This window comes from Armigeres subalbatus, chromosome 2, assembly GCF_024139115.2.
Source record: "Armigeres subalbatus isolate Guangzhou_Male chromosome 2, GZ_Asu_2, whole genome shotgun sequence".
Taxonomy (NCBI): domain Eukaryota; kingdom Metazoa; phylum Arthropoda; class Insecta; order Diptera; family Culicidae; genus Armigeres; species Armigeres subalbatus.
The window spans coordinates 86,272,284-86,297,373 of NC_085140.1; the positions used below are offsets into that span (position 1 = coordinate 86,272,284).

A 25,090-nucleotide genomic window follows, 5' to 3' on the forward strand; every position below is an offset into this window, starting at 1 on the left:
TCAAAACGTCCGAGTACTTGGCCTCGTCCGCCGTGATGACTAGGGCATCGCCCCTGGAGCGATTGGCGCCTACCCCAGACTTCTTGCTACACTCATTCGCCTGGGCCTTCTTTTCGGCCCTTGACGGCTTCGGTTTCCTCTTGTTCTTGACCAGGGTCCAGGAGGCGTCATCCCCCTCTATTTCCCTGGTCTGGTGCGGCTGAGAACTTTCAGCCTGCCGTAACCCCTTATCACCGTCTTTCCTGAGTGGACAGACCTTTCCAGGTCCTTCCTCCCCCGGTTTTGGAGGTACCGGGGTTCAGCTTCCCAGCCCCACTACCCTTGTTCGGGGTAGTAACCCTCCGCGTTTTGGAGCGGCCCCCAGGGAGCTCATCCCCTGGAGACTGTCTCCCCCGTTTTTGTGTCTGCTCCGTTGGAGCAGTCACCCCCGACGTACCCGCAAATACTTGAGCCTCAGTCTGGGTAGACTTTGGCACCACCGTGATGTGATGTCTGCTCGTGCGTGTATGTATGTATGTGTACAAATTTTGTAGACACACTTTTTGGAACTTGGCATTACCAGATTTACTCGACAGCATTACCATCCGACAGGGAATGCGGTCCCATTGTGCGGTCCAAGTGCGTCTTAATTATTGCAAAAACATGCAAAATGATAGAAAACGGGCGATCTATTCCCCTAAGTGCTTTTTTGACCTTTCCAATTAAATTTTATGATGCACGAGAAAGGCATAATCACCGCTAGGTGGATTTATCTGTTTTTTTTTATTGCTATTCATTTACTTATGAATCCTGTACACCTCCGGTGGTGCAAAGGGCCGACTTGAAAGATCTCCATCCTGAGCGTTGCCCAGCTATCGCTTTAACCTGTTGCCAGGTTAGATTACGGTCGACTTCTTTTATTTCTTTATTGAGGCTTCGCCGCCAAGAGCCTCTTCGTCTGCCTCTGCTGCGATGTCCCGCTGGGTTCCAGTCTAATGCTTGTTTATAGATTTCGTTTCCGCTCCTACGTAGAGTGTGGCCAACCCAGCCCCACTTTCGATCCCGAATTTCTGTTGCTATCGGCCTCTGGTGACAACGACGATGGAGCTCTTTGTTTGAGATCCAGTTGTGAGGCCACCAGGCCCGAATTATATGCCGCAGGCATCTGTTAATGAACACCTGCAGCCGTTGAGTGTTCTCCACTGATATACACCATGTTTCGCTAGCGTATAACAGCACAGATTTCACGTTAGAGTTGAAAATTCGTATTTTGATGCGTTCACTTATCTGCCTGTTTTTCCAGATGTTTCTTAAACTCGCAAAGGCAGCCCTTGCTTTCTTGATCCGTGCGCCTTGGCACCGCCGTCTGACGCCATTTGGCTACCAAGATATTGGAAGCTGTCAACATTCTCCACTGGTTGCCCGGCTACTGTGAAACTGGAAGGGGTCACCGTGTTTACATCCAACGGTTTGGTTTTGTTGACGTTGATGACTAAACCTGCCGAAGAGGAGCGCTCGGCAAGGTCGTTGAGCTTACTCTGCATGTCAAAGCGCCGTTGAGCGAGGAGTACAACGTCATCAGCCAATTCGAAGTCGTTTAGGTGCTCCATGGTTATAGGCTGCCATAACAGCCCGCTATTTGGTTGACGGTCAATCGCACCTACCAGAATCTCGTCGATTTCGATGAGGAACAGTAACGGTGATAGAATACATCCTTGCCTTACACCAGCTACAACCCGGATAGAGTCGGACAGGACCCCATTGTGGAGCACTCTACACGAAAAGGCCTCGTACTGTGCTTCGATGAGGCCGATAATTTTCTCAGGAACCCCCTTGCGTCTCAGGGCGCCGCACATATTCTCGTGATTGAGACGGTCGATGTAGTCAATGAATATCAAGTAAAGGGACTCTTGGAATTCGTTGACCTGCTCCAGAATGATGCGGAGCGTGACAATATGGTCCACACAGGATCTTCCGGCACGGAATCCGGCCTGCTGCCGCCGGAGAGTCGCATCGTTATCGCATACAGTCAGGTCACCCTTTTTTGGCACCTTCACTAAGAAACATTGCATCCATTGGACCGGGAAAAGTACGGTGTCCCAGATATTACGAAATAAACGATGCAGTAGTTGAGCAGATGTCATGGGGTCTGAGCTTTGAGCATCTCGGCAGATATGCGGTCGACCCCTGGGGCTTTATTCGATTTCATGCTTGCGATGGCTGTTTGAATCTCTAGCAGTGATGGAGCTTCGGTATTGACGCGTGTTATACGTCGGATCATAGGCAGATCATGCCGAGGTGGCGTTTCAGCTGGGTCGGTCAATTACAGATCATTCGCGTCTTTCACAGGCATCGTTGCATTTATCTTCGCCCGCTTAAGCGTCGTGAGATATGCGCCGCGGTTTAAAATTTTGTCACGTAGCTGATCTATATTTTTCCACGCCGATTCAAATTTGAAGAAGTCCGCAGAATTTTCCATAGAAATTTCGAAGATTCAGTCGAATTTCCGTAGAATTTCCCGAATGATCCCCACATCATCACGTTGGAACCTCAGAGATTTTTTCGTGAAAGTACCGAAGAATTTCTCGCTGAAATAGAATTTTTGTTGTTTTGCAGAAAGTAATTTTGCCGAAAGCCACATGATCGAAAGTTGTTATGCCGAATATGTAGTTTGACCAAGCACATCTGATGGACCGAAGTCCATCTAGCCCAAAGCTATTTGGTCGAAAATGTGACTTGGTCGACGACCCTTTCCTTAAATGTTTACCAATGGAACTTTTGAAGAATTTCTTATGGACAATACAAAGAACCTTCCGTAGAAATCCAAAATCCTTCCGGAAAAATTTTCGTTGAAATACTGAACATTTTCCGTCAAAATTCTAAATTCTTAATTTAAGTGGAACAAAGTGTCTACTTCATTGTAAAAACAAAATTCCCTGATTTTTCCAGTTTTTTTTTTAGGTGTTCTACAGCGTTTTAGTACTTATGCTCTACTGGGAATACTTTCGGCAAATGCTTCGGATTTTTTTGAAATCCTTGGGGATTTTTTAGGAATTCATGCGAAAATTTATTTACGAAAACTTTATTTGGTGTTTTGATCCGAAATTATTTCAGAATTGTGTTCGTATCCACATAACTTGAAAACGGCTTGATAGATTTCCTTCATTCCTTCGTTATAGTTTCCGACGTGTTTTTATGATCTTTCCTCACGCGGACATCATAAGGCAGGTTGGGTAAATCGTGAGAAACTAGAATTAGGATTCGTATTAATCAAGATTTTACCTGATATGCTGAACAACAACGTCTGCTGGGTCAACTAGTTTTTAATAAACATCCTTTGAAATTACTTCAACTTCTTGAATTTCACTATGAATTTTTCAGAAATTATTTTCGTAATTCCTTCATGAATATCTTCTGGAAGCCCATTGTGAAATCCATCCAAAATTATTTCAAGAATTCATCCAAAAAATTCTACAGTTGTTCATCCAGGCTTTCCTTTCAAATTTATCCTGGACTTTCTTCAACCCTTGCAATTTTTTTGAGAGAAATTAATCAGAAATTTTATCAAAAATTCCCCTATGAATTTATCCTAAAGTTTATAAAATTTATAGGGATTTGAACCAAAAATTCCAAAAATCCTTCAGGACGGACTTTTTCGAATAATCCAACAAAAAACCATTGTGAAATTCGTCTGGAGGAAGATTTATTGGAAAATCTATAAATGAATTAAAAGAAGTATTTTTTAATCAATTTTCGCGGAAACTCCTGTAGAAACTCGAGAAGGGAAGGGCAGGAGTTTTTGTGAAATAAACAACTTTTGGAAGGAATTTCTGTAAATGTTTCTGTGGGAAATTCAGTACTGATAGTTTTCGTGATTGTCATGGGAAAACAGAGGCATTTATTATTTTCAAGAACCAAATAAAAATGTGAAAATTGATTATATTGTATAAATGGTCTACATTTGATTGACGGCAAATGAATAAATAAGTTTTCAAATTAGAAGCAATAAAAATAACATTATTCGAGAATTTCTAAATAAATGACTGAAGAATTTCAAAACTATTCTACAAAAGATTCTTGGAGGATTCTTTTGGAAAATACCTAGAGGGATTTACGGATTAATTTCTGGAGGAATTCGCAATTGAATTTCCATAAGTATACAAAGAAAAACTCCCAGAGATATTTCCGGAAAAAAATCCCGGGGTTGGGTTGGAGTTGGGTTAGAAATTCTATGTGAGGTTCAAAAGGAGTTAAATTGAAATTTCCGGAGAGTCCTCGAAGTAATTTATGAAGAATTTGTGGAGGACCTCCAGGGAGAATTTCAGTACAAATTCCTTGAGGAAAAACTGGTGGAGCTTACTTTTTGGACATCCAGACGAAATCCAGTAGGATTTTATGGACGAAATCCTGGAGAAACCACCGGACAAAATCATGGAGAAACTTCTAGACGAAATCATAGAGGAACTTTCGGGCGAAATCCAGGAGGAATCTCCGGACGAAATCCCGGAGGAACCTCCGGACGAAATCCCGGAGCAACTTCTGGATGAAACCCTGGAGAAACTTTCGGACGAAATCCTGGAGGAACTTCAGGATGAATTTTTGGAGGAGCATCCGGAGAAATTCCTGGAGGAACTTGCGGACGTAATCCTGGAGGATCTTTTGAACAAAATCCTAGAGGAACTTCTGGAAGAAATCCTGGAAAAACTTTTGGACGAAATCCTGGTGGAACTTCTGGACTAAATCCTGGAGGAACTTCTGTAAAAACCTCCGGACGAAATCCTTGAGGACCTTCCCGAGGAATTCCTGGAGGAACTTCCGGACGGAAACCTGGAGGAGCTACCGGAGAAATTCTGGACGAAATTCCAGGCGGTATCCTGGAGGAACTTCCGGACAAAGTTCTGGAGGATCTTTCGGACTAAATCCTAGAGGAATTTCCGGACAAAATTCTAGAGGAAATTCTAGAGGAGAATTTCCGAACAAAATCCTGGAGGAAATTTCAGACGAAAATCTGGAGCTACTTTCGGACGAAATCTTGGAGGAATTTCCGGAAAAATCCTGGAAGAACTTCCAGACGAAACCCTGGAGAAACCTCCGGACAAAATCCTGTACGAACTTCCGGATTAAATGCTGGAGGAATTTCCGAACAAAATCCTGGAGGAACTATAGGACGAGGAAGGAACCTCTGGACGAAATCTTGGAGGAACTTCCGGAAGAAATCCTGGAGGAACTTCCGGACGAAATCTTGGAGGAACTTCTGGAGACATTTTTGGAGGAACTTCTAGACGACATCCTGGAGGAACTTCTGGGCGAAATCCTGGAGAAACTTCCTGACGAAATGGTGGAGGAACTTCCGGACGAAATCCTGGAGGGACTTCTGGTTGAAGTCCTGGAGAAACTTCTGGTTAAAATCCTGGAGGAGCTTTCGGACGAAGTTCTGGAAGGTCTTCCGGACTAAATCCTAGAGGAATTTCCGGACAAAATTCTGGAGGAGAATTTCCAAATAAAATCCTGGAGGAACTTTCAGACGAAAATCTGGAGCAACTTTCGGACGAAATCCTGGAAGAACTTCCGGACGAAACCCTGGAGAAAACTCTGGACAAAATCCTGTACGAACTTCCGGATTAAATGCTGGAGGAATTTCCGAACAAAATCCTGGAGGAACTATAGGACGAAATCCTGGAAGAACATCTGGACGAAATCTTGGAGGAACCTCCGGACGAAATCCTGGAGGAACTGCCGGTCGAAATCTTGGAGGAACTTCCGGATGAAATCTTGGAGGAACTTCTGGAGAAATTTTTGGAGGAACTTCTAGACGACATCCTGGAGAAACTTCCTGACGAAATGGTGGAGGAACTTCCGGACGAAATCCTGGAGGAACTTCTGGTCGAAGTCCTGGAGAAACTTCTGGTTAAAATCCTGGAGGAGCTTTCGGACGAAATCCTGGAGGAACTATCGGACGAAATCCCAGAGGAACTTCCGAAAGAATTTCTGGAGATACTTCCGAAATAATATTTGAAAGAATGTCCAAGAACTGAAAATAATCTATCACGCCGCCGCCGGTAAAATTCCAATCGATGCACAGGCCTACTCCTTACTAGGGCGGATCAGACGACTGACGCCGCTAACCGCACGGCCTTGAAGCCCTTCGTAGCTTAGTTGGTTAATAACACCAATCTAGCGTACTGAAGGTCATGGCTTCGAGTCCCATCGATGGAAAGTGGTTACCTCCAATACATTTTTCGATTCAAAATCTTCCACATAATGTTCATATTCACATCGGGATCGGAGTTTTTCAGAATATAGTAAATTAATGACCATGTAGGGTGACCAATACCCGAAACATAGGCAATTAACATTGATTGAACCAAAACCATATTGTTTTTTTTAATGCTAATTCATTTTCAAAATCCTCCAGGAATTCCTTATAAAAATCCCCATAAGGGTCATTCCGCGCCAAGTGACCGAGCACGTGCAATTAACCTATTTAAAAATAATGAAAAATACCTAGCACATATTAGTTTTGGTCCATTATTTTGAATAACCATATGATCATGGTGATTGAACCGCCCCTTCGACCAGAAACCCCTCCCTGTTTTTGTAGATTTTTAAAAACATGCTATTTTCAAATATCGATATCTCAGCCCCCGATAAAGCTACAAGAAAGTTTAATACCAGTTTTCCGCTTGAAATTTGATGAAGTTTTCAGAAAAAATATTTTGAATGCTGAGCAGTGTTGCCAACTATATTATTTTTCTCACAAAATAAAAAAAAAAGCATTTTTCTCAAAATACGTATATTTTTTTCTTTGATTTCTCAACGGATTCGAGCTTAATTGACTTTTTCCAGTCCAAAACATTTATCGATGCAAAGTAAAATGCGCCGTTGCTGAGATATGGCAGCTTTAGTAAATTTTATTTGGGTCATTCCACGCCAAGTGACCGAGAAAAAGTGAAAACTTGCAGGTGAATACTATGCATTCCAACCAAAATAGGTGTATCTACTTACTTTGAGCCCACATTTCGAAAAAGCATTTGATCCGACCGTTTGAGCCGCCGCTCCGGCCAAACATTCCTCTCCGTTTTTGAAGATTTTTAAAAACATGCCATTTTCAATCATCGATATCTCCGCCCCTGATTAAGCTACAAAAAACGTCAGTACTTGTTTTCCGCTTGAAATTTTGTGTACACGGTTAGAAAAAAGTACCCAATTTTAGGTACTTTTTTTCTCTTGCATCTCCCTCACTCTTCGTTTTGTTGTCATAAAATGAAGAGCAAAACCACTCAACAAGGGCATTAAAGTGTGGGAACCCAACGTTGAGTAATCTCATGTTTACAAAAGTTAAGTGAAATTTACCTAACTTTTGGTTAGTTTCTATTTAAAATTAAGTATATTTTACTTAATATTAAGTGAATTTTACTTAATTTCAAGAAAAAAATACTTAATTTTGGGTTCCCACACTGAACTTCTGATTTGAGTGAAAAGTACCTAATATTTGGTACTTTTTTCTAACCGTGAAGATTTTACAAAAGATATTTCAGATGCAAAGCAGTGTTGCCAACTACATTATGTCTCTAAAAAAAAAAAAAATCTCAAAATACGTATATTTTTTTAAAATTTCTCAGCGGATTTGAGTTTATCAGGCAATTTCTTGTCAAAAACACTTATCGACCCCCAGGGCAGTCGCGGGATAATCATTGATGTGAAAGACAACTCTTGATTCATACTCGGGTCCCTTTTTTGTCCTAAAATCTATACCAGCTTTTAGATTTCAATCTTATAAGTAATGATTAGATTTGGAATACTAATAAACAAATTACTAAAGAACAACAAATTTTAAGAAATAAAAAGCCTTCTTTAGGTATCCAAAACAAATGAAAATTTGAATGCTTAACCGTGCTGGTCGTCAAAATCCATGTCCAATCCAAAAACAATATAAATTCAATTGAAAAATCTATTCGAAATCCAATCCGTAGACCAATTTCAAACCAAAGCAAATCAGAAACTAGTCAAATCATATAGAAATCCAATTCAAATCAGATCCAAATTCAATCTAAATCTAATCCGATCTTAACCCAATCAAAATCTGATCCAATTCAGATTCAAATCTAATCCAATCCAAAGCCCGATCCAAATCCTATCCAAATTCAATCCAATACAAAACTAATCCAAATCATTTGAAATTCAATCCAAATACAATCCAAAGTACTAAGGAATTAAAGAAGATGGGGTTTGAAAATGTATCGTGGTTTATTAACCACCCCTTATTGATTATAAATTTATGTTCTGACATAATTATCAAAATTTTATTATCTTCAGACGAATTTCAGTGTTCAGAACGCTTAGTAAGGAACATGAAAAAAATGCGTTGACACAAAAGGTATTTTGTGCTGCCCCAATCTTAAGAGGGGTAATCCCCTCCAACAAGAAATCATACAAAAAGTTCAGGATTTCTATCGCGAGGCCGACGTAAGCAAGAAACTGGCAGGAAAAAAATAGAACAAAAGTGTGCGTGAAGGAGGAAAACAGGTGCAGAAGCAGAAGCGTTTGGTTCTAGCGAATCTGTCTGAAATATATGCTCTCTTCAAGGAAAAAATGTTTTTTTTTACGAAATTGGATTTATCAAATTCGCCGAACATCGGCCGCCCGAATGCGTTTTAGCAGGAGCAGCAGGCACTCATACAGCATGTGTATGTGTAATCCACGAGTACTTCGAACTGATGTTTACGGGAGCAAAATTTGATCTCATTGAAGTTAATGGAATCAAAGCATGTCCCTCGTTTAAAGATCTATTGAAACTGAACCTTTGTAGCCCACCAGCAGAGCTAGTTGAACAAAATGCAGTCATGTAACTACCGTCCTAATGTTGGTTTTTCCTTACAGCACCCAAATGAGTGCTATAATGAAATTTATGCAACCCATTTGAGTTACATAATGGTCATTAAATCACCCATTTCGTTGGTATGGAAAAGTAGGCTGTTTTATAAATCAAAGACGAACTGTAAACCAGGTATTATGATCAGGAATTGCAAAAAATACTTTAAACCATTAAAACATATTCAGTTGAAATCTGGCATCACTGGCCTCAAAAGCATTATGTGCTGCAAAAATATGTTTTTTTTTGTAAAATATTCGAATAAAACTAAAAAATAGTAGTTTGTGCAACTAGTTGCAAAAAGATGATTTTTTCAGAACGAGTTGTACGTTTATCCAACGAGGCTTGCCGAGTTGGATAAATACTACGAGTGCTGAAAAAATCGAGTTTTGCAACGAGTTGCACACGCTATTTTTTGCAATGATGAAAAATGGGCTTTAATATGATAAATCTATACCAAAATTGTACAATCGAATTTACTGCACATGTACATTCATGCCAATAAATTATGTTGCGGCAGAGAACAATAAGATTCCATCTTATCGTGTCAAATTGCATAGCTTGTTAAGCTATGAAACGGTGGATGCAAAGGCCGTTGGAAAATTGAGATGTTATGTCTAACAAACTATTTCATTTATTACGCGACGCTTAGAGGACAGTATTCAAAAACTCACGCAAACTAATTCAGCTAAATGTAGTCATGTAACCACCGTCCCAATGTAGGTTTTCATTATAGCACCCAAATGAGTGCTATAATGAATATTATGCAACCCATTTGAGTTGCATAATGGTCATTAAAGCACCCATTCTGTTGGTATGGAAAAGTAGGCCGTTTTATCACTAAAATGACAACTGTAAACCAGGTATTATGATCAGGAATTGCAAAAAATACATTATCATAGTTGTTTACCTTTACAGAACGAATTGAACGATATGCTGAATGAAAATCGAAGGTTTGCCTAACTAAAACTGTCATAACTCAGCAACTGCTCATTTTACTTTGTAACGATAAGTGTTCCTGACAGGAAATTGCCTGATAAACTCAAATCCGCTGAGAAATCAAAAAAAAATTATACGTATTTTGAGAAAAATGCTTTTTTTTATTTTTTTTTAATAAAAATAATGTAGTTGGCAACACTGCTTTGCATCTGAAGTATTTTTTGTTAAATCTTCACAAAATTTCAAGCGGAAAACTGGTACTAACGTTTTTTATAGCTTTATCAGGGGCGGAGATATTGATTATTGAAAATGGCATGTTTTTAAAAATCTTCAAAAACGGGGAGGAGTGTTTGGCCGGAGGGGCGGCTCAAACGGTCGCATCAAATGCTTTTTCGAAATGCAGGCTCAAAGTAAGTAGATACACCTATTTTGGTTGGAATTCATAGTATTCACCTGCAAGTTTTCACTTTTTCTCGGTCACTTGGCGCGGAATGACCCATAAATGACTCCAGATGTTTTTTCGGAAATTCCTCCCTGAATTTATTTGTAAATTCCTTAAGGAAAACTTCGGTAAACTCCTTCGAACATTTTACTCAGAATTCTTCTTGAAATTCATTTGCAAAATCCTACAAATAGAGTTTCCATTTCCCGGCCATTTTCGTTGTCCCGGGATTCGGGATGAACTTGTTCGTATATCCCGGGAAATCCCGGGATCCCGGGATTTTTCGATGTTTCCTTAGAAAACTTATTTTTTTATTTAAAAACGATTTTATTCAATGTTCAGGGGTAAAGTTCATATTTTAGAAAGGCCAGATAATACAGATTTCAAATTGATACTCAATTCAATTCGAAATTTGAATCGATTCCTTCGAAAAAAAAAAAAAACGACTTCAAGAAGCAAATAATATTCTCGTTTTTCTCGGAAGGTAGAGTACCGTTATCGCCTTTAAAGTTAATTGTGTTCAACGTAATCGCTTGCTGCGATAAAGATGAATCAACTAAATTATTATCGGAGTTCGATAATTTAACGTAAGTTAACTCGATAATTTAACGAAAATGTTGTTAATATATCACGCGATTAAAATTGGTATACAATTTTGACATAAGCCGAGATTTGGACAAATTGATTGCAGCCTGTTGAGAAGAGTTGATTTTGATCGAAGCGATACACCAAAAAAAATTAGGCAGAGCATCGGGGTCGGGCCACTTGAACTTGCGCATGTGCTTGAAAGTTTGCTGTACTAACGTCGATTGGAAGGACATGAATTGGATCAAGAATTGTTTTGGTGGCAAGAAGCTCATGAAGACTGTCTCAATGTTGGGCGGCGCGAGGAGATTAGCAATAGAGAGCTTTAGCTGCTGGGTAAAGCATCAGTCAGTAGCCCTTTATTGAGTGGTACATATAGGGGAACAAACGAACTTGAAAAAAATCATGTCTGATAGGAGGTATAAAAATATGATATGAGTTTATCACCTAAGTTGGGTTTCGCGTTCAAAACAAATAGCTTTTGTAAAAAGAAAAATTACACTGTTTGCGAACCGGAAATGAATCAGTATTTTTTGTCCCGGGTATCCCGGGATTTTCGGGATTTCAAAAATAATATCCCGGGAATCGGGAAATCCCGAATTTTCCTAAATCCCGGGATTTTTTGTCCCGGGATGTCCCGGGATGGAAACTCTACCTACAAATATTCCATTGGAAATTTCATTTCTTCGAATATCCAGCACTTTTTTCATAATTTCTTTCAGAAATTTCTTTCAAAATTCTAGGAATTTCAAAACGAATTTTCCAAAGGAACCCCTGAAGTACACTCCGACATTTTTAAATTTTTCGAAAAATTCCTTTCGACTTTCCTTCAAGAGTTCCTTCGGAATTTCCGCAAGGGATTCCTTAGAATAATCCTCCGGAAATCTCTTCAGGAATAATTTCAAAATTTAGTTGGGATTTTTTATTCTGATTCCGTTAAGAATTCCTTTAAGACTTCTTCCAGGAATTTCTTTGGAAACTTATTCTGTCAAGTCGGCTCGTGCTGACATTGGTCCGCCATGGTAAATTTCACCATATAGTTACCTTATTCTTACTATATTCGACCAACATTCTACCGGAGCATTCATCGTCGACGCCGTGTTGTTATGTCTGATAATGGTTAAGTTACCCAGTTACTAAGATTTTGAGTTCGCCTGACTCAGATCTATTTTGTTACCATACCCAGATTTGACAACTGTTAATATCTAAAAAATGGGTATAGATATCTGGTAATTCTCTACAGAAACGCGAAGAATGAAAGGCATGCTTGGAGTTCTTGTAATATCTAGAACCTTCGTACAACATCATACCAGCTGTATAAGCTATACAGGGGTTAGACAAAAAGGTTGAGGGTGTCAGGCCATTTGGCCGAATGCCGTCTGGCCGAATGCCGTTTGGCCGAACGCCATTTGGTCGAATGCCGTTTGGCCGAACGGGTCGTTTGGCCGAATGCCGTTTGGCCGAATAGTTTAAAAAAATTAACCTCAAATTACGAGTAGCGAAGAGTGAGAAATGAAACGTGAGTAATGAGAAGTAAGATGTGAGAAGGGAGATGTGAAAAGTGTGAAGAGAAAAGTGAACGGAGAACTGAGAACAGAGAACTTTTTCTTTCTTCCTCCTCTTTTCTTCTCCTTCCTTTTCCTTCTTCCTTCTTCCTTCTTCTTCCTTTTCCTTCTTCAATTTTCCTTCTTTCTTTTTCCTTTGTACTTGTCTCTTTTCCCTTCTTCCTTCCTTCCTAGAAAAGGGAATTCTTTCTTCTTTCTTTTTTCTTCTTTTTTCTTCATTCTTCCATCCTCCTTCATCCTGCTTCTTTCTTCCTTCTTCCTTTTTATTCTATCTTCTTCCTTCATCCTTCATCCTTCTTTCTTCATCCTTCTTCTTTCTTCCTTGTTCCTTCTTCCTTCTTCTTTCTTCCTTCTTTTTTCTTCCTTCTTCTTTCTTCCTTCATCCTTCTTCTTGTTTCCTTTTTTCTACTTCCTTATTCCTCCTTCCTTCTTCTTCTAACTTCTTCCTTCTTTCTTCTTCCTTCTTCCTTCTTTCTTCTACCTTCTTCTTCTATCTTCTTTTATCTTCTTCCTTCTTCTTTCTTCCTTCTTCCTTCTTCCGTCTTCCTTCTTCCTTCTTCCCCTTCTTCCTTCTTCCCTCTTCCTTCTTCCTTCTTTCTTCTTCTTCTATATTCTTCCTTCTTTCTTCCTCCTTATTCCTTCTTCCTTCTTTTTCCTTCCTTCTTCCTTCTTCCTTATTCCTTCTTACTTCTTCTTTCTTTATTCTTTCTTCTCTTTCTATCTTCTTCCTTCTCTTTCCATCTTCTTCCTTTTTTCTTCTTCCTTCTACCTTCTTCTTTCTTCCCTCTTCCTTCTTCCTTCGTCCTTCTTCCTTTTTCCTTCTTGCTTCTTCCTTCTTCCTTCTTCCTTCTTTCTTCTTCCTTCTTCCTTCTCCCTTCTTCTTTCTTCCTTCTTCCTTCTTCCTCTTTCCTTCTTCCTTCTTCTTTCTTCCTTCTTCCTTCTTCTTTCTTCCTTCTTCCTTCTTCTTGTTTCCTTTTTCTACTTCCTTCTTCCTTCTTCTCCTAACTTCTTCCTTCTTCCTTCTTTCTTCTTCTTTCTTTCTTCTATCTTCTTCTTCTATCTTCTTTTATCTTCTTCCTTCTTCTTTCTTTCTTCTTTCTTCTTCCTTCTTCATTCTTCCCCTTCTTCCTTCTTCCTTCTATTTTCTATATTCTTCCTTCTTCCTTCTTTCTTCTTCCTTCTTCCTTCTTCTTTCTTCCTTCTTCCTTATTCCTTCTTACTTCTTCTTTCTTTATTCTTTCTATCTTTTTCCTTCTCCTTCTATCTTCTTCCTTTTTCCTTCTTCCTTTTTCCTCCTTCCTTTTTCCTTCATCCTTTTTCCTTCTTCCTCTTCCTTCTACCTTCTTCCCCTTCTTCCTTCTTCCTTCTTCTTTCTTCCCTCTTCCTTCTTCCTTCGTCCTTCTTCCTTTTTCCTTCTTGCTTCTTCCTTCTTCCTTTTTCCTTCTTCCTTCTTCCTTCTTCTTCTTTATTCTTCCTTCTTTCTTTTTTCTTCTTCCTTCTTCCTTATACCTTCTTCCTTCTTCCATTTTCCTTCTTCCTTTTTCCTTCTTTTTTCTTCCTTGATTCTTTCTTCTTTGTCTTTCCTTCTTCTTTTAGTAGGGTTTTGGTCACAGTGAATTTTTATATCTTTGGGTTGTTGATTTTTTTCGGTGAAAAACGACACACACAATTCCCGTTTTGCCTTTCTCGTACAACTAAGTTGTACCGAAAGGCTATCATTTCACTCCAAATTCGAACTTTTGATAGAAGTCCCGGAGACCCATAGTGTTATATACCATTCGACTCAGCTCGATGAGCTGAAAAAATGTCTGTCTGTCCGTGTGTGCGTGTGTGTGTGTGTGCGTGTGTGTGTGCACAAAATGCCATAAAAACATTAGCCAAATTTTCACATAGAAACCGATTTTCTTGCAACAAGTTGCATCCGACAGAGACTAAAGCGCTGTTGATCACTATTGAATTTCATAATAATTGCAAATTGCAAAAATAGAAAATATTAAAATAGTGATGAGACATAGTCACATAGAACCATAATGTGTTATGAAAAATGCCTTGCATCTATGAATATTTTGAAAGTTTATCCGTGGCTTGCTCCCATTAAGAGTTTCATCGTACTATAAAGATGCTCGTGTTGCACGCATTTAGGCGTAAGTATGCTCTTCGTTCAGTTTCATAGTACTATGAATTTGTCCGAAGGTCAAAATTCGAACATAGGAAATTCGAGAAACTTTTGGCAGCGCCATCTGTCGTCTACTAGTGTAAATTTTCTATCATAACATTAGACGGTTTAACTGTTTTGCCTTTCTTGTACATCATCGAGGTGTAAGCGTAAAAGCTACATTTATTACCTTTATGCGCGAGAAAGGCGCCATCACCGCTAGGTGGATTAATCTGGGTTTTTTAATAACGTTTCGGCTTACTCCATTCAGCCATCATCAGATCTGCGAAAATGTTTTATTAATTACTTTTAGTTAAATACAATTTTCTTTTTCACCCACTTACATTGAAAAAACGTTTACATCCCACCAGTGTGGTCTAATAACTAACCCCCCTTTTACTCGACCTAACACTATCAGCTCCTATGTGTGTATTGCACCATGTGCGTCATCGTCGCTGCCGAGTGGACGTTCGCCTGTTCGCCTATACCACCGCATTCTCGTTGCAGATTTACCGTCACGTCATTGCCCATCAGCTTTATGTAAAAAGCCTCCGCGATTAACCTGCTCTCCTGGTTTTCGATTTGTTCCAATATAGTTGTGTTGTTGAAATCAAAATTGTGTCCGTCTGTCAAATGATGTTGCGCAAAACCCGTCCTCGACTCCTTCTTTCTTGTGCTGGTTCTATGTTCGATGATTCTCGTTTCCAACACGCGGCCTGTTTGTCCCACATACACTTTTTTATCACCAGCGCCGCATGGTATCGCATACACAACATTTTTGGTTTTGTTTTTGGGGATTGGATCTTTTAGTTTGCTGAATATAGTGTTTTTGGTTTTGTTTCGTGTTTGGTACACGGATAAAAATATATAATCTAAATAGATTATACTTTAATCTAAAATCATATTCAGTCTATCCACTCATTCTAATGATTATTTTTGGGGTAAGCTTTCCAATGCTTAAATTTCGTTTAATCCTTCGTAATGCTTATTCCCTTTTTATTATTTGCGAGGCTTCTTTTTTGACAGGTTCTTTATTCCGATAGAAAACAAAAACAAAAAATTAGAATTAGTGGAATTGAGCAAATAATTCAATAAAACGCTAGTATTTGTATTATTCCACATTTATTAGCAAAATACAAGAAAAAGAACAAGGGCTTTCAACACATTTACTTTCCGATAAGTGGGCTAAAGGTTCAGGCAAAAGATCGCTTCCTTTTGAGCAGAAGATTCGCCTCCTGAAACCAATGTAAGTATTTGTTGCAAATTCCGATGCTTCCATTTCAACCCAGGGTTCAGAGCAAGAACGGAAGTTGCAAATACCGATATCTGAGATCCAATCCACTACGCTGATCACTCTTTGCATGTCTTTTTATTTGAGTTTTTTTTTCACTTTCTTCCGCTTTCTTCTGGTTCGAGCAGATGTTGTCCGGAATCGGCCGTTGCGCATCATGATCTATAGAAACAATTAATTGGTAAAAGAAGTTGTATTTTATTGTTTAAACATTATCAATCAAACTTACTCTTTATGCTGAACATTTTTGTCACCAAATTTGCAATAACCACTTGCTCAACGGTTTCAATCTACAATCAAAAAATGAACAAGTCCAAATTTGACACATAGAGATAAACCAAAAAATGATTATTTTATCGATAATCTTAGCTAGCCTAGAAACTAATATTCCAGTGCTTATTTTTTAATATTCGCAATAAATATAAAAGTACTAAGTTAGATAAATATTAAAAAGTAAGCAAAATAGATTACTTAAATTTATCCGTGTATGCTAGTGTAATGTTATGCTTTTTTAGAATTTTGCATAATTTTTCACTTAAGCAGGGTATGTATGGTGTTGACACAAATTTGTTTTCCTCCTTTTTGTCTTTGTTTTGCTGTAGAGTGTTGTCCATCAGCACGGATTCGTTGTTTGAGCATCTTTTCGATGAACCATTGTGGATAGTGGTTCTTCTTAAGAATTTGCCGTACTGTTATGATGGTGTTGTGCCTGTCTGTTGCGTCTGTTAATTTGATTGCGGTCTATCAATGCAATGGCTGTATTCCGTTTATGTTGGAATGGGCTTTCCGAATTGAAGTCCAGATACCTTCCATTCATCTGTTTTGGTGTCCACATTTTCTTGATTTGCCCGTCTGTTCTGTGTAGTGTCATGTCTAAGAATTTCAGTTTATGTTGTTCTTCCTTCTCTATCGTGAAATTCAGTTTTTCATGAAACTCATTAAACGTGTCGATGATTGTGTCTATGTGTTGTGTTTTGGCTATACAGAAACAATCGTCCACGTAGCGACGATATATTTTCATCACTACTTGCCTTTCCTGTAGCGCGCGTATGCTCTCCTGTTCTAGACGCTCCATTACGAGATTTGCAAAGACAGGCGATAGAGGGGAACCCATGGGAACACCAAATGTTTGCCTGTAGAAGACACCTCCATACACGAAGAACGTGGATTCCTTCTTCTTTATTTGTTTTTCATTCAAAGAATTTCAACTATTCGGCCAAACGGCATTCGGCCAGATGGCGTTCGGTCAAATGACCCTTTCGGCCAAATGGCATTCGGCTAAACGACATTCGGCCAAACGGCATTCGGCCAAATGACCCCAAACCAGTTGAGATAGGCAAAACATTGTCGAAGTTCAAATCAGCATAATTTTGCGTAGAATGATCCGATTTTGATGATACTGGGATCATCGGACGCGGAAACTCTTCTAGTATACTGGCCCTTGGCCACCGGTGGTGTTCCGGGTTTTTCGAGGGTATATTAAAAATGCATTTTTTCTGCTGCTTGTCATTTTATATGACGTTTACTGCCATCATGTTTTATATTTTTCCCAGAAACTAGAGCTAATATGCTGACCAATGCTGGCTGCAGATCGAAAATCTGATGGGTATACGCAGAGATATGGCCATTTTCGTGAAAACAGTGAGGGATTGGCCATACACCCTGAACAAATGTCACTTCCGCTGAACTTCTGGAACCTGTTACAAATTGGACAAAGAGTCTCACAGTCCTCAAAATATATCTCTAATAAAGGTCCTATATCCATCGTCATCGTTCCAGATGGTGCCAAAACCGGTCCCTCCTGGAAGGCCATGGAACCTGCTATAAGGGTGGCAGTAGACACTATCATTCTGGAAATGTTTCTGTAATCATCGTCTCGCAAATCCATGAAGTCAGATACTCATATTTACATTATTCCGATCTGTTATAATTTCATCGTGTTCCCGTTACCGTTTTTACGGAAATGGCCGTATCTCTGTGTAGTTTAGATGGATTCTCGATCTACAGCCACCATTGGCCGGCATATTAGTTCTAGTTTTCGAAGAGAGCATAAAACATGATGAAAGTTAACGTCACATAAAATGACAAGCAGTGGAAAAAATGCATCTTGAACATACCCTCGGAAAATCCGGAACATTTCCGGTGGCCAAGGACCAATCTCAGGTTTTGCAGAGGAACAGTATACTAGAAGAGTGTCCGCTTCTGATGGTCCTGGTTTTATCAAAATCGGATTATTATACGCATAGTTATGCTGATTTGAATTTCAACTTAATTTTACCTATCTCAACCTTTTTGTCTAACCCCTGTATATTCGATCAAAGTATGCGTTTGTTTCAGGGAAAAATATTGATTACATGGAAATGTCAAATAATTAAATGTTTCCGTAATCGATTTTGATTTTCATTTTAAGTTGCATATATTTTTATTTTTTTAGATAACTCAATAGCTGCCGATGCCCGTTGATGACATGGGATGCAATCATTCGAACTAGAATAACTATTTGTACGATTTGTGTGTATGTTCAGCATTCTAACAAGGTCTCGTACGGAGTCAAGTGAAACGAAAATGTTTGACTGGTAGACTGTAATGACGATCCTCAGAGATATTGAGAGAAGTACACGAGCTTCCTTCGAGCGTTAGCGATTGACGGCGGATTGGTGAATATCTATTCCTTCTTGGTTTTGTTGCTCAGTCACAGATCATGCTCAGTTGATCAGTTTCTGAGGTTCCATTGACATTTATATTCCACTGCGCAAATCTGTGCGATCTGCAACATTATTAAGTATGTAAAATAATATCTAGGTTTTCTAGGATTCTATTTTCACGAAATTTCTATTTTCTATTTATTCAGAACAACCCTACTCTACTGCATCGATACATTGATATAAATTGCAGAAAAAAACAACTCGATTAGATAGTGATGTTGAATGCTAACACATCGCCGCCACAGATAGCTGCATTGCCTCACTTTTGGTTGTCGCAAATCGGATGACGACATTCCTATGAACGTGAAACTGAAGTTGCTACTCTAAACACTAAACACAAACCACGACAATCGTGATATGGCAAAGGCATGATAGTTGATAAGAATCACAACACAACAAAAGTCCACCGAGTGCACCCACCTTTGCCAATGGGATGAGCAAATTCAGTTTGCGATACATAAAATCAGAGTAGAGTGGTTAATCTAATTACCGTCCTCAAAGGGGAAAGTCTGTCATTTATGGATTTATCCATCACATCCTCGCCAGAGTAAGATAAAACGTAGAACGCTTGCAATAATTTTGCAAGTTGTCTTTACTGGGTACCCTGGCAGAAAAGCATAATGTATCTCTAATGGAGAATATTTGCCTTCTGCAAGCAGTATTTGCGATAGTGGCCCCATCATTGATGGAAAGGCTGATAATGGATCGATGTTTATTTATGGATACAAACGAAATTTGCCTGCACTTGTCCAGGGTGATATGTTGGCCATGCCATGATTGCACCGCAGATCGATTAGCTTTGCGGACAAAACGAGGCGACAGAACGATAATATGCCGAAACACGATGATGATGTTTATCACAACTAGACAAACGATGATGTGTGAGATGATGTCATGTACTCTGGTGCTTAGTTTGTTTGTCATACTGATGAGAGAAGACTGATGACAGAGGTTTAGTTACTGGCACTAATCGATGATCAAAGGATATAAATAACTAATATTGATCTAACTGTATGCATGCTGGGGAGTATCAATTGGTGCCAATGTTGACTTACAATTAATTACTTAAAATTTATCCTAAATAATATTTAATTTATTTAATATTATTAATATTTATAATAATTTAATAAAAATTTAATATCAGATAAAGATAAAGATAAGATAAAGATAAGATAAAGATAAGATAAAGATAAGATAAAGATAAGATAAAGATAAGATAAAGATAAGATAAAGATAAGATAAAGATAAGATAAAGATAAGATAAAGATAAGATAAAGATAAGATAAAGATAAGATAAAGATAAGATAAAGATAAGATAAAGATAAGATAAAGATAAGATAAAGAAAAGAAAAAGATAAGATAAAGATAAGATAAAGATAAGATAAAGATAAGATAAAGATAAGATAAAGATAAGATAAAGATAAGATAAAGATAAGATAAAAGATAAGATAAAGATAAGATAAAGATAAGATAAAGATAAGATAAAGATAAGATAAAGATAAGATAAAGATAAGATAAAGATAAGATAAAGATAAGATAAAGATAAGATAAAGATAAGATAAAGATAAGATAAAGATAAGATAAAGATAAGATAAAGAAAATGTAGAACTTCAATAACTCTTGAAAACTAGGGAAACCACAGCACAATACTTTAGGGGAACTGCTCCTGGAATTCATCTCATGGCTCCGATATTCATCCCATAAAAAACAGCAATGGAAAGCAATTTGATTTATTTATTTTTTGTGATTTTTTTCAGCAGTGAGCATGCATATTGACAAAAAGAAGCCATAAAATTGTGGCTGTATTTATTTGTTTCGCGATTAGATGAATATATGTTCAGTGAGATGGAGATCGGGACAGTTCCTCTACTTATTCTCTGAACAGCAACAAAACCACATTCTGAACCGCTCACCGCAACAGTTAATCAAAAAATCACCGCAAACTATTCCATATTGCACACTTTGAATCGATATCCCGGTCGTATTGTCGCTTCCTCTATAAAAGCCCCATTCTCATTCATAGCACATACGTATGCAGGTGATAGTGTGACAGCGTGACGACCTTCCCCTTGAACGTCGTCATCGTCGTCGATAAGAGCCGAACCTTCCCAGATGGCCCATATTGTAGCTAATGTAACTGCACCCTTGCCTGCATTCTGATTGTGGGATTGCTGGCACTGTTTCGTTCCGCAATTTGCTGGTTTGATTCCTGCGGCGAAGTTCAAGCCAACGGAATGCGTAACCTCACCAGAAGCGACGTTGGTTCTGTTGGCGGACGTGAAGGGTTTTCCATTTAGCCGTCATCGGTAAAGCACCGGCAATAATCAGAAGTATATTGGGGTTGTTGGGAAGTGAAGCAGACGATTGATTGAAAATATTAAAAACATCAAATACTCATCATCATATCATCTTTCTTTGAATGAAGACGAACTTCTACACTAATGCAGCATTCCTATGATTTTTTTTCGTATAAGATTCATGAATCGCACAATAGCTTCTGTTACCAACAAATTCGTCAGTTCTCATGAGACCTGGCCCTTGCATGTTTACTTGAATTGGTATTTATTCACAATTATTTGTGCCATGTAATAATATAATATCGAAATATAAATGCTTTTAGTCTTCTAATAAACCTAGCTACGCGTATCCAAATGAACAACGCCATGCGTCAGTTGTAAAATTGAGCAAAATGGTGTAACGTGTTTATCTACATAACAAATTGTCTTTCTTATCACCGCGTGCGATAAGATATTCTCGAACGCAGAAACTCATTTCCGTAGGTATGACTGAATCAACATTTTATTTAGCAATCAGAGTTTGAGTCCGTGTCTCTGTACTGGAAAATAATTGAAATTCAACGATCGTTTAATGCCATCGTCGTCGGGTACTCACATTCGGTTATTGTTGTTGCCACTGATCGCCGGTGAATTGAAACACCTCGCTGACGTCAGGATGAGTCAGATCAACAGATCGATTAGCGAAAACAAAATAAATCTCGCTTTCGACGTAATTTTATTGCTGTTTCCGATAGATCATCACTTCATTCACTAATTGTTGATTGTTTGATCAATTGATCGTAAGCAACTCGGCCTGCTCCGACTTCGTCCCAGCAGAAGTATATTACAGCATCGATTCACTCGAAGAAACACTCTCAATCAGTGCCTCTCAATCTTAAATAGTTCACGAAGCAATTGGCCCCCAAGGTCAATCGGGGTGTGCTTTGGCTGGGCAGTGAAAGCACTCGCGCCGCTTCAGTACTGTTCGACACTTCACTTCGATACAAATCTGCGGTAAACACTGATCGGGTCTTCCACGACGAAAGCTGTGCGACTGTCGACGCCTTGTTACGGCGGCGAGATACTCGAGTGTCATGTGTGTTGTGGAAGCAAAGCCCACGGTGCGGTGTATGAGTTGGGTTGGGCATGTAGCTCGCTACCTGTGCGAAATGGAGAACCTTCCTCACGGACAGACTACAGCTGTGTGTTATCACCGCGCTCCACTTGACAAATGAAGGGAAGGCACGAGCTACAGTGTGATACGTTTTCTGCTGGTGTGTCGTTGTTAGGGTGGTTGTTTGAATTATGTATATGTTACGAATTATGATTTGAATCCAAAGTAAAACGAAAAACCCTATTTAATAGACTTTTCCCGTCAAAATTTTTTATTCACTCAATGGATTCTTTGACTTATTTAAAGTCGATTTTTCCAAAGAACCCATATGTTTTTACGTCTCTAAGTATTTTTAAAATTTAAAGCAAAAATCGAAAAAAGGCTGTTTTTGCCTTTCTCGTACAACGAAGTTGTACCGAAAGGCTATCATTTCACTCCGAAAACAAACTTTTTATAGAAGCCTCTGAGACCCATAGTGTTATATACCAATCGACTTAGCTCGATAAACTGAGCACATGTCTGTCTGTCTGTCCGTGTGTATGTGTGTGTGTATGTGTGTGCACAAAAGCTATAAAAACATTAGACAACTTTTCGTATAGTAATCCTTAACCGATTTTCTCGCAACAAGTTTTATTCGACAGGGGACAAAGCCTTGTTGATCACTATTGAATTTCATAACGATCGGTCATTGCGTTTAAAAGTTATGAAGAAAATGGTACATCGGACCATATAAACCCCATATAAGGTTGGTGTCTTAACTAAATGCGAGAAAGGCACCACCAACGCTAGGTGGATTAATCTGGGTTTTAAAGATTGATTCGATTTTGAACGAACATCGGGTGAATTTGTCAGGCCGGTTCAAACGTGCAGCATTTCGGTTTTTGTTTTTGATTTCAAAAGCAGAGACTTCAAAAAATATGGGTTAATTGGGAAAGTTGACCTTAAATAAGCCACTGGGACAATAAATCGAGATACAATTTTTGACGAGAAAGGTTAATTCACCGATTAGTGACACTGTCTTCTTTGTATTTAGCAAGGACACCAACATTAAATGGTTGGATGCACCATATTATTCATAACTTTCGAACGCCACGGACGAGGACGAGCTCGGTGGTCTAGTGGCTACCGCTTCTGTCCTATAAGGAGGAGGTCGTGGGTTCAATTCAAGGCTCGTTTTTTCCTACTTTGTATTTCTATCTCATCTTAGTTCTTTCTGTGTTTCACGTTCTACTAAAACGATTCCTACTGTTATAACCTCCCACACTAACAATTGCAAAACCTCCCGTGACACCTATGAGAGGTCGTAGAGTTCTCAGCATTTTTCTTAGAAGAAATTATTTAGAATTTCCAGGAAAAAAATATACGGTATTTCCGCAAGTAATTTATCGGAGCTTCCGCGGTGATTTGTTCAAAGTATGAATTTCAACAGGAAGTTGATCAGAGTTTTCTTATTAAAATTCTTCGAAAGTTTAGGAATTGGCACGTGATTTTCTTTTTAAACCAATATTTCTACTATAATTCTTAAGGATTTGTAAAATTTAACTTCCAAGGAAAACTGTTTCCAACGAAATTTAAACAGAGCATTTCTGGAATTTTGAAGATTTTTTTTTATTTCTACGAGAAATTCTTTATACTTTTCAAAAGAAATTCTGCGGAAATTCCAAGAGAAATTGTTTAAAAATCCAGATGAACCCACCTAGCGACGATGATGTTTTTCTCGTGCATCGTAAAATGTATTGAAAAACTCACATAAGAAAGGTCAAAAAAGCACTTTAGTGGAATTGATCGCATTTTTTTGACGAACTCGGTGGTCTAATGGCTATCGCTTCTGCCTTATAAGCAGGAGGTCGTGGGTTCTATCAACATGATTCCTACTGTTATAACCTTCCATACTAACAATTCCAAAACCTCCCGTGACGCCTATGAGAGGTCGTAGAGTTCTCAGCATTTTTCCACGAAATTTTTCTTAAGTAGGTGTTCGACTAGCCATCCTTCCCCTTCCCCAGCATTCGCAAGGACATGCATTGCTTCCATCTAAGATACCGTGATTAGTCCCAAATCCATATCTGTGGTCATAAAATAGTCCAGCCTTGTACCACCTACGAATTTGTGCGAGTTGCTCAATGCTAATGCTCATTCAGTGGAATTGATCGCATTTTTCTTTCATTATGCATGTTTTCGCATTAATTACTATGCATTGCCACCATACTCAAACATTTTTTCTCTCGATTTTGACCCTGGGATCGATTGGGACCGCATTCTCCATCGAATACAACTTGTTGCGAGTAAATGCTAAGTTCCAAAAACTGTGTCTATAAAATTTGTACACTTATACACACACATACACATACATACCAGAGCAGTAGGACTATGTCCAAGGACTTTACGACTCCTCCATAAGGCCTCGAAGGGGTTTTGTTAAACCCAAATCTAAGCTGGGCTGCGAAATGGTGAGTTGACATCCGGGAAGGGGCGCCAAACATAGCTCTGGGCCCTGTAGCATAATCGAAATGTTACTAATAATATTAGTTGTACAGCTTATAACTTTGGATTTTTCTGTTGCATAATGAATCTACAAGTATGAATTTACAAGTCTAATATTACAAGTCAAGCGCACTACGACGTGTTGTATGCGCAATCAATAGAAGACTGTTCCAATTAACAGTTAGTTGGCCATCCAACATTTCGAAAATAGTGGAGGAATTCTACAAAATAGCACATTTTCCTAGCGTGATGGGTATAATCGACAGGTCTTTGATTCCGATCGATGCACCTACAAAAAACGAAGAGGCTTTCGTTGATAGGAAAGGTACCCATTCCATTAACTGTATGTTTGTTTGTGGACCAAGCCTCCATTTTTTTTACGTAAGTGCTAATTGGCCTGGAAGTATACATGACGCGAGAGTGCTGCGTACGAGTTACTTGTACCGGACAATGGAGCAAGAAAATATATTTCCCAATGGAGTTATTCTTGGGGATTCAGCTTATCCTCTGAAGACATGGCTGATGAGACCGTTGAACAATGATCCTAGAAGCGAAAGTGAGCGCAAATACAATAGAAGATTGAAATCTACAAGGCAAACTGTAGAACGAGCATTGGGAATTCTCAAAGAGAAATTTCCATGTTTGAATCGTCTAAGAGTGAACCCTCATTTCGCCGCGCAAAT

General features: G+C 38.8%; 1 protein-coding gene and 1 long non-coding RNA gene across 2 annotated transcripts in view; both read right to left on the reverse strand.

The window, feature by feature from the left end:
- The window catches only part of LOC134209704 (uncharacterized), a 65,803-nt gene extending 43,788 nt beyond the window's left edge, over positions 1-22,015 (reverse strand). Inside the window, exon 1 of the mRNA XM_062685712.1 lies at positions 21,426-22,015. The gene's annotated coding sequence lies outside the window, so the exon portion shown is untranslated. The remainder of the gene's footprint in view (positions 1-21,425) is intronic.
- Positions 15,831-16,276, reverse strand: LOC134214677 (uncharacterized). The gene is made up of 3 exons (XR_009979873.1): positions 16,260-16,276; positions 16,058-16,118; positions 15,831-15,990 (listed from the first exon to the last, which is right to left on the reverse strand). It is a non-coding gene; the product is annotated as an uncharacterized LOC134214677 (long non-coding RNA).
- Positions 22,016-25,090: the final 3,075 nt, after the last annotated feature.